The sequence below is a fragment of the Cicer arietinum genome, chromosome 5 (assembly GCF_000331145.2).
Source record: "Cicer arietinum cultivar CDC Frontier isolate Library 1 chromosome 5, Cicar.CDCFrontier_v2.0, whole genome shotgun sequence".
NCBI lineage: Eukaryota > Viridiplantae > Streptophyta > Magnoliopsida > Fabales > Fabaceae > Cicer > Cicer arietinum.
In genome coordinates, this window is record NC_021164.2 from 62,946,356 (window position 1) to 62,957,372 (window position 11,017).

The following is an 11,017-nucleotide window of genomic DNA, read 5'->3' on the forward strand; positions in this document are numbered from 1 at the left end:
GTCGATCAACACAGCTGACATAGATTTTTCTCATAAAGGGATCTCAACTGGCAAATATCTCTACCAACTCGCTTCTTCACTAGCACTAACTAGTGCTACCATTTTAGACTCCATAGATGACTGAGCCATATCTCCAAGATACAACACCATAAGCTATACTAAAAATATAGCCACTGGTTGTTTTGAAGTTATCTGATAAAATGTTCCAGCCAATATCAATATATCCTTCAAAGACGACAATAAATCTTTGATAATCTAATCTGAGACTCGTGGTCCTTTTTAGGTATCTCATGACTCTATCGATTGTGTGTCAATGCTATATACTAGGTCTACCGGTAATCCTGCATAATAGTCCCACAACATAGGCAATGTCAGGTCTAGTACAATCAATGGCATACCTAAGGCTGCTAATGATGCTCGCATATTTAGTTTTTCTAACATCTTCACCAGTGTTCTTGAAAAGTTTCACACTTGGATCATATGGTGTGCAAGCAAATTTATAGTCAAAGTATTTGTATTTCTTTTGAATATTTTCAACATAGTGAGACTGATCCAAATAAATTCCCTTTTTTAACTTAGTAATCTTGATTTCAAGGATTACACTTGGTTCTCCAAGATTTTTCATATCAAAGTTGTTACACAACAATGATTTCACAATATTTATAGCATGAATGTTTAAACCAAATATGAGTAAGTCGTCTATATAGAGATATATGATAGTGCAAATGACATTTTTAGATTTCTAATAAATACATTTACCACTTTCATTCACTTTAAACTCATTTGATATAATCAAGTTATCAAACTTTTCATATCATTGCTTAGGAGCTTGTTTAAGACCATACAGAGATTTATCTAACCTACAGACCTTGTTTTCTTATCCATGAATCACAAAACTTTCAGGTTGTTTCATATAGATTTCTTATTCCATGTCACCATTTAAAAAAGTTATTTTGACATTCAGTTGGTGTATCAACAAGTTATCAATAGTTGCTAGTGAAATGAGTATCCTAATGGATGTTATTCTAGTGAATGGTGAAAAGGTGTCGAAAAAATCTATATTTTCTCTTTGTCTAAAACTTTTGGCTATAAGGCAAGTTTTGTATTTATCAACAGTTCCATCAAGTTTTAGTTTATTTTTCAAAATCCATTTACAACCTATCAAATTGCAACCAGAAAGCAAGTCTACTAAATGTCAGGTTATGTTAGACTCTAGAGAATCCATTTCATCGTTTATAGCTTCTTGCCATAAATTTGTGATGTGGATTTGAGTGCTTCCACGTGGGATTAAAGATCTAACCAAGTGATTTCTTGAGATAAAGTGGTAAAATAAAATGAAAAAGAACAAATGGGTTAGATGGAGAAGATGAAGAAGGCGCTGCAATCAAGGATGATTGATAAGCCAATGTGGAATCGCCACAATGGTAAAGAAATCCATTGATAAGATTCAAGTTCTAATCCAAAAAACTCAAAGAGGAGACATATCTCACTAATTCTAATTCATTTCAAAGTTATCTCAAATGAGACTCTTACAAAGTATTTAAGAAGGATTTACCTTATTCCTAAAACGGGCCAAATGTCAAATCTCTAGACCCATATTAGGCTTACACCACTTAACCAAAATTATTACAATTCAAATTAAACACAAATAAAACTAAAAACTATTATAAAGTCTTGACTTGAAGTATTCTTTGTTTTTCCTCCTAATTAGCTCTTTTTAGGTCCTCATCAATCTGTAACCAATAATGACAAAGCTTCTTGAATATTTATAGGATCCTCTTCTAAAGTATAGGTCGTATAATTGAGTTCATAATCTTTAGTAACTCTAACTCTCTAACTTCTTCGAGTTTTTGTTTCACTGTGTTTGCTGCTTTCAGTGTTTCTTGTTACAAGAACATGACTTGGTTCGCTTCTCCCACTATTTCTTGATTTGAAAGAGAGTTTATTTTCATAGAAGTCAACATCATTTGACTCTATAATTACTTTTGCATTTATGTCATAAAACCTATACACTTTGTTGTTTACTGCATATACCTAATGAATACCCATTCATAGGCTCTACTGGTGAGTTTAATTCGCTTGGGATTGGTGATTCCGACATAAGTCAAACAACCCCAAGTTTTAAAATAAGACAAGTTCAGTTGTCTTTTCTACACTATCTCAGAAAGAGATTTTTTTTTTTTTTTAAGATTTAGGAACTTCATTCAAAACATAGCAAACAGTCATATAATTTTCCCCACTAATGAGATGTCGCACCAGAGTTAAACATACTAGCAATAACTAGTTAGAAAGAGTTTTATTCTTTCTTTCAACTTTACCATTCATTTCAGACGAATATGGTGCAGTTGTTTCATTTATAACTCTATGCAATTTATACAATTCATTAAACGAACTCGAATCATACTCGGTTCATCTTAATCTTTCTACTAAATTGATTTTCAATTTCAATTACAAATATCTTAAACATGTCAAGCGATTTGGTTTTATTGTTCATTAGATATACAGAAGTATAGTCAAAGTAATCGTCAATAAAAGTGAAAAAGTAATGGTTTATATTTCTTGTTAACGTCCCATCAAGTTAATATATATAATAAATCTAAAGACTCAAATTATCTAACTACTAATTTATGTGAACTCTTTGTTATTTAAGTTTGACTACAAAAAGCACAATTTTCAAAATCATTTAAAGATAACTTTGGAATTAAATTTAAGTTACTTATGTTTGAAATCACATGTGTTCACATGATAGAGTCTAGCATGTCAAATATTAAAATCACACAACATGTAAACAAAATGAGATATTCTTAATTTTAACATTTAATTTAAACGTGCATCAATGGGGTATCATTTGCCAACAAAAGTATTATATTTATAATTTGTGTATAAATCTTCCCCTATGTCTTATTTAGAAGAAAACCTTAAACAAATAAACCAAAATAAGATTTTTTTTTTCTTTATCTATAAGACTCTCTAGAGAAAATTCTTTTGCTTTATGCCTAAGAGAATTTTTGAAAATTTTCAAACAGGGGCAGTTTGTCAATAATAACAACAATTTGAAAAATTTCATCTAAAGTCATACTTAAAAAAATGATCTCATGAGCTATTTCTGAATTTCATGGGAGTGTACCTCCACGAATTTGTCATCTAATACTCTAGGTAGCGACTCACAACATACTTTTGCTCCAACTTTCTCGGTATCATATTTATTTTTCAAAGCATCTCTAGCAGTATTGTTGGAACTGTAGTAGTCACACAGATCATCAGCAAGTTCATTGGGTTAATTCTTCAACTTTCTTATCCTTTTCTTTTTACCTCAAACTAAAATAGTTTATTGAAATCAGAGATAGCATAACCAAAGGCAACATAATAAATCCAATAATCTCTTTGATTGATGTGATAGAAAGAAACGTCTTAAAATTGTTGCTTTTGAGTTTCGAAAAACTGTTTCAAAATAAATTTGTCACCAAAGATATTACTAAGTTGAGTCGTGAACTAGATCGTTCTCTTTAAGTCGTTTCGCGATATTGTTTTAGAAAATCCCCAAATGCACTGTAGAAAATCATTTTAGAATTACACTTTCAATGTAGTTGTTAAAGTCACTCTCAATATGATGGTTAAAGTCACTCAAAATCGAATAGACTACGACATAAAAACCGCTCAAAAAGAACATACCTAAAAACTGCTTTAAAAGGACAGTAGTATTGATATTATGACCCCTCAAAAATAAAAAAGAAAGTGGTATTAGAACCACTAAAAATCAAAGAAATAAAAAAAAAAAAAAAAAAAAAAAAAAAAAAAAAAAAAAAAAAAATGACTTAGAAATGTATCTTTATATAGTGATGAAACAAACACTATATTTTCTATCATGTGTCTCTTTGGTATTTAAGAAGTTTCAAGAGACTGTCAAACAACAACCTATGGGAAAAATGCATTCGCTTCCACCACTGCTCCAATGCCATCGATGAATCCTGTCTAACTGGCGGGATCTTACGTCATCCAGCGTCCCTAGACTCGTCGGTTTGGCCAACTACACTCGCCAGAAAAATAGCCGGATCCAATTGTTGTTGTTGTATCGGTTGGATAATCGGTATCGTATTCACTCTGATCGCGCTCTTTGCCGTCGTTGCTGGCGTTTTTTACTGAATTTTCCGATCGGGAGTGCCTAATATTTCAATTGATGGCGTCGCCGTTAATGGAATGAACATTACGTCGTCTTTGTCAACGATTTCGCCGGAGTTTAACGTTTCCGTTAGGGATGATAATGGTAACGATAAAATTGGAATCTACTACGAGAAAGGAAGCACAGTTGAAATATTTTACAGAGGCGCTAGGCTCTGTAACAGAGCGTTGCCGGCGTTTTATCAGCCGTTAAAGAACGTGACGTTGTTTCAGACGGTATTGAAGGGTAATGGCGTTGAGCTTGCGGGATCGGATCAGAGGGCGTGCATTGGTGAATGCGGTGGTGAAACGGAGCGTTAAAGTCTAAGCTGAGGGCACCGGTGAAATTCAATGTGTTAAGATGAGGCGATTAGTATTTAAGATGGACTGATGTGACGGTGGATCAGATAACGGCGCAGTAGAAAATCATTAATAAATAGACTTTTTTTCTTCTTTTATATCCATTTTTTTTACTAAAAATACCCTACTTTTTAGCTTCGCTCGTTGCAACACGAGAATCCGACTGTCGATGTGACAATGTGAAGTAAATATTTTTTATCCTTAATAGAAGGTGGCATTCCGGCGATGCGACTATCTACTGCCATATTTTTTTTTTGTTGCTATTTTATTAATTATGTTAATTATTATTTTATAAATTATAAATAATTAAAATATTATTATAATTATTTAAAAAAATACTTTTGGGTTATTTTATCGGCAAAACAACTTCTTCCTATTATAACAATTTTCTCCCAATTGTTTTGGCACATTAATATAACACATTCCTCCTATTTTTTTATCTAATAAAAAAATTACTAAAAAAAATAATAAAATATAAATTCGATGTTTTTTTTTCTTCAATTTGTGGTATTTTTTCTCTCTAATGTAACGTGTTTTGTTTGTAATTAATTTTATTTTATTAATATAATTTATTTTATTATTATTATTATTATTATTATTATTATTATTGTTGTTGTTGTTATTATTATTATTATTAATGTATTTTATTTTATATATAAGTAATTGTAATTTATTTATTTTAATTGTTTAATTTTTCAGTGGGCGCACGAGAAAGAGACGGCAAAATCATATGAATTACACGTGACGCTGATACTTCTACATCTTCCGGGATGAATCCGCTAGAGAGGATTCGACCGACAGCTTCAAGGAGAAGAAGACGGGTGATCATTGAAGACGAAGATGAGGGACATCATGATCATGTGACTATGTATCAGCAGGAGTAGCCTTCTATATTGCATGAGGAGGATGTAGTACATGAGCAGGTGGATGTACATGAGCAGAAGGAGGTTGCACCTGCTCATGAGGGAGAGCATATGGAGGACGGGCATGCTAGAGCTGAGGGACCTGGTGAGCTCACACGGTATCTTGGAGGACCTTATGATTTGTCTGTCCTTACACGATACCGTTATCATGTTTCAGCTAAACTCTGGTTTGGTGAGGTATATTTAATTAATTATTACTTCTAATGCATTAAAAATATTTAAATTAATTATTATTTTTGTTCTATATTTAATTTTAATGTCATATATTTTCTTTGTATACATGAGCGACCATTGCTGAAAATTGTTGCGCATGGAAAGAAAATGCAACAATTTATTTCGTCGGTACTTCCGCGACCCATAGAGAACTGGGTGAATTTGTCAGGTTTATACCCATTATAACGGGGTAATTTAAAGATAATCGACAACAACCTGATATCTACATTTGTTGAAAGATGGCATTCCAAGACATCGTCATTTCATATGTCATTTGGTGAAATGACGACTACTTTGGATGATGTTGCTAATCTTTTGAGATTGCCTATTAGGGGTGAGTTATACACTCCACCCGATTTAGATAGAGTAACGACATGTAATCTTGTTGTCACTCTATTAGGAGTGACCACGTCAGAGATCTTGGAGGAGACCATGAAGACTAGAGGTGCACACTATAGACTAGATTGGTTGAAAGAAGTCTTCAGAAGGCAGTGTGCAGCAGAGAGATTTGACTATGCTGCTAGGGCATATCTATTGAATTTAGTAGGGAGTACTATTTTCGCTGATAAGAGTCGTACTCTAGTTGATGCGAAGTACCTTCCTTTATTCAGATATTTAAACAGTACAAATAAATATGCACGGGGTACTGCTGCACTCGTGGTAATTTATGACTACCTTTCAGATGTCTGCTGTTACGACACCAAACAGCTAGGTGGATATATGACGCTGCTTCAGATATCAATTATTTATTTAATTTTAATTATTAAATATTATGTTAATTATGTTATTAGTATTAATTATTAATTGTTTATTCAATATGTTTATGTTAGTATTAATTATTAATTGTTTATAAATTATTTATTAGTATTAATTATGTTATTAATAGTATTATATATTATGTTAATTATGTTATTAATATAGTTATTAGTATTAATTATTAATTGTTTATCAATTATTTATTTAATTTAAATTATTAAATATTATTTTAATATGTTATTAGTATTAATTATTAATTGTTTATTTATTATTAATATATTTATTTTTATTTGCAACAGTGTTGAATTTTTGAATATTTTTCAAATATTTGTAATAGAGGTGACCAGGGTGCTGACGTGGAATGCTTTGTCCGAATGAATAGATGGTGCTACAAACAAGACAAGCATAAGGTCCATAAATATAGATGTATTATTGATGCATTGACACATGCAGATGTTATATGGAGACCATGGGAGAATCATAGGGGTGTCATTCCTTTTGATAATATCATGTTTTATACGGGTCACCTCCGATTATGTAGCACTGTAGTGAAATATCTGTCAGAGAGGTGTTTGAGACAATTTGGATATATCCAATATATTCTTTCACCGCCACTTCCAGATCCTTCTAGATTATTTGATGTAGATGTGGAATGGTTGGGATATGTGACGCCAGTGACATAACTATTTCACAAGCTTCGTCCAGCTACATATCCATCTGAGTGTGAAGATGGATATTTGGAGTGGTTCTATCAGGTGTCTCATCCACTGCTTGTGCGACTAGATGGTGTACCTTAGGTTCCACATTATAGTGTACCGCCCACCAGTGCAGATGCTTCTAGTTCACATCCAACACCTATCCTACAGCAGATCAGGGATCTTATACAACAGGAGTTGAATCAACATGAAGCTAGTTCGAATGATGAGTTGTATATTCATTTTTATAAAGCATTTTATTTATCACGTAGTCGCACTAGTGAGTAGTAACACTTTTATGGATTATTGTTATGTCAGTTACTTGTTATGAACACTTTTATGAATTGTTGTTATGTCAGTTACTTGTTATGAACACGGTTATGAATTATTGTTATTTTAAATTGTCCTTCTATGAATTATCGTTATTAATTATTGTTATTAATTATCGTTATAAAATAAATTACAAGATAAATTTGAACGACACAAAACTAAAATTAATTAGTACGATTTTACCAGATATCAATTTTAAACATTAAGGTTCATCTAATGACATTGCATCTACGGGTTCCGTAGGTGGATTTTGGGTAATACGTAACAATCGACCTAATAAATACCTCCAGTGTTGTAGACGCCATGTATATGTTATTGCCCAAGAAGTTGCTTCATCAATGCGATATTGCTTCCAACCTAGTGCAATTTCTGGCAATGGAAATCCATCTTTCATCTTTAACTGCAAAAATTAAATAACTTAATTAAGGAAGAAAATAGATGAAAAATTTAAAAACTTAACAATCCCAATACATTAAAATAGAAGAAAATAAATAAATTAAAATAGAAGAAAATAATTACCGGAACCCAGTGATTTCCATTAACAAACCCAATACAACAAATGCGATCATTTTTTGTCAATACTGAATGTGAACCCCTCATAGGAAAGAAAGTCATTGAAAATGTCTGACCAAACGTAACAAGAATAATATTATATGTTGTCGCTATCACGTAACTCATATCAAGTATGGACAACTATTTATCCATGGCTTGAAGACCTAAGCCATATATCTTCAACGAATCTCTTACTTCTCTAATGTGTCATGTGAACAGTCTATCATATGGAGTTACATGAGAAGTAATCTCATGGTCCAAACTATTGCGTACCAAAGACCAACACTCTTCACTGTGTCCAAGCAATATTGCAATAGCGCAAAAACCACAATTTTCATCCGCTGCCACATCAATTATGTCATCAATGTATGGCTGAATAACATCAGGAAATTGTCTCAAGAACAACTGTTTTGAAGATTGAGATGATTGAGAGGATTGTTTCTTTGATTGAGAGGTTTGTCTCTTCTTTGATGACTGAGAGGGTTGGAAACCAATATCTTCATAATATGTTGCATTAACATGCTCAAAGTAAGAAGTGTCTCGATATACATCATATCCATCCGGCTTCTTACCCTTACTCTTCTTCACTCGTCCTTTGGTTTTGACTTTATCAGGTGGTGGACACATTGAACTTGTACTTCGAAAAGCAAGTTCACGCACTTTACTCATCAACACTCGTTTTCCCTATAACATCAAGTGATCGAAATCATTTCCATAAGGCATTCATCTCAGTAGACATATCCAATTCTGATCCATCTTCTGTGTCTTGGTTGAGTTCACATTCCATGCTTAATTTTCTCCATTGAATATGCACAAAATTTAAAGGAATTGGTTCACCCAACAATTTATATTGTCCCAATTCACAAGCACAAGATAACCCATATGTCCTTCTGATAGAACACCCACACACAGATTTGTCAGTACCCACTCACTCATCTTTATCGTATTCTTCAGCAATACGTCTTTGAGCTTCTCTTGATACAAATATATTCAATCTCTAATAAAATAGATTTATGTGCTCATGCTTTTCATCATAAAAACTTTTTTGAAACGAGGCCCTGATTTTTTTATGTTACAACCTTATCATGTTGTTCATAGCCTCCCAACATTTACACATATCACCCATGTTGTTTTCCAACATTAACTTCAATTTTCAGTGAACTGAATCAACCCTATAATAAAATTTTACAATCACATTAGAAAATATAATGATATTCAACAATATATAATAAAATTACATTATATACCTATTAGTCGTTGTGTTCCCCAAATGCATCACTTGATTTGTCCATGCTTCAACAAATCTTTTCTTATGTAAAGTCAACCAAGTTTCTTTCACATAATCAACAAACACTTTAGAATCAACACATGATTGCTCAAACATGTGCAACCGCATGATATAGTATTTTTCATCACTGCAATACATAATGTCTTTCCACATATTCAATACCGACTTTTGTCTATCCTTTAAGTCATATTGCTTGCATTTTGCTCCAATATTTTTTTTTATATGAAATCGACAAAGTAAATTAACAGCATGTAAAAATACAAATACCAAATGCATTCATTAACGCAAAATCTCTATTTGTCACAATTACTTGAGGAAATTTATTTTGTGTAACAAACAAATCTTTTAGTCTCTCTAACGCCAAACAAAAGTTTTCTTCCCGCTCACATTCCAAATAAGCAAAGCCAACTGCAAATGTATTCTTTGTTGATGTCATACCAACAATTTCAAGTAATGGCATTCTGTATTTATTGGTTTTGTAGGTAATGTCCATAATCAACACAATCTGAAACAAATTCAACAACTTCACTGAATTTGGATGCGCTCAAAAAATATCTCTCATAACATCGGAGTCTTCGCGCTTTCTATTCCAATACACATATTTTGCATCTTCAATTAACTTGAATAAATGTTGCATCTCTGTTCTATTACCTCTCACGTGCAATCGAATCACACTCCTCTGTTTATATATTTGTGAGATCTTAGTAACATTACTCTTATCTCGGTCTTGCAATGAGAGTAATATGTGTCTCGATGCAACATTATATTTTGTTAAGTCATGAACATGCTTTCTTTCTTCATCATCTAAGCGTCCAACATATGCATGCTCCTCCAAAGTATCAGGTAATTCATGATTGTGAATTCCACAAATTACTTTAACTATCCATCCTAAATCATCTTTTAATGGTTTTGATCTAAGCTTGAAAGGACAATCACACTTTTTTGTTGAACTTCGAGTTGAACTAGCAGCACACTTGTATTTTCCTCCTTTGTCATAGCCTAATATTAATTTGTTTCTCATTCTTTTCTCTCATGTCTCTATATCTGATCTTCTAATAATAACAGTAACTTTGTTTTTTATGTCGATTTCTTTTGCCCAATTCACAACAGCGCCCCTTGAATCAAATATTTGAAGTAAAATAAATTATAATTAATCACCATAATATATTTTTACAATATTAATATTATTTATATTTATTCATACATAATCTGTATCAAAAATATTTGTAGTATCGACGCATGTTTTATCCATTAATAGTAACAGTTTATCCATATCTGTTAACATTTTAAAAAAAAATAATAAAATTAATAAAATTCAAAAAAATTAAAGAATTAATTTCAAAAAATAGTTATGTACCGGAAAACTTGGGTATGAAGTTTTCTGGAATATAGTTCTGTACCGAAAAACTTGTGTTTGAAGATTTCCGGAACACAGGTCTATACCGGAGAACTTGACAATTAAGTTTTTTCGGTACACAATCTCCCCCTTATGTACAGGAAAACTGATTTTTAAGTTTTTCGAAATTTACGTTATCTACCGGAAAACTTAAGAAAATATTTCCAGAAGTATGTTGTGTACCAGAAATCTTATTTTTGAGTTTTTCGGAAGTTACCGAAAAACTTTGACCTACCGAAAATCTTTTTTACTGCTCCGGAAATGAGAAAATGGTGGGAAAAAAAATTTTAACTTTTCAATGTGTGAAATAATAAAAAAAAATAAAAATAAAAAAAATTGAAGATAT

General features: G+C 32.0%; 1 pseudogene; it reads left to right on the top strand.

The window, feature by feature from the left end:
• Positions 1–1,357: 1,357 nt before the first annotated feature.
• Positions 1,358–4,744, top strand: LOC101508467 (NDR1/HIN1-like protein 13; annotated as a pseudogene).
• Positions 4,745–11,017: the final 6,273 nt, after the last annotated feature.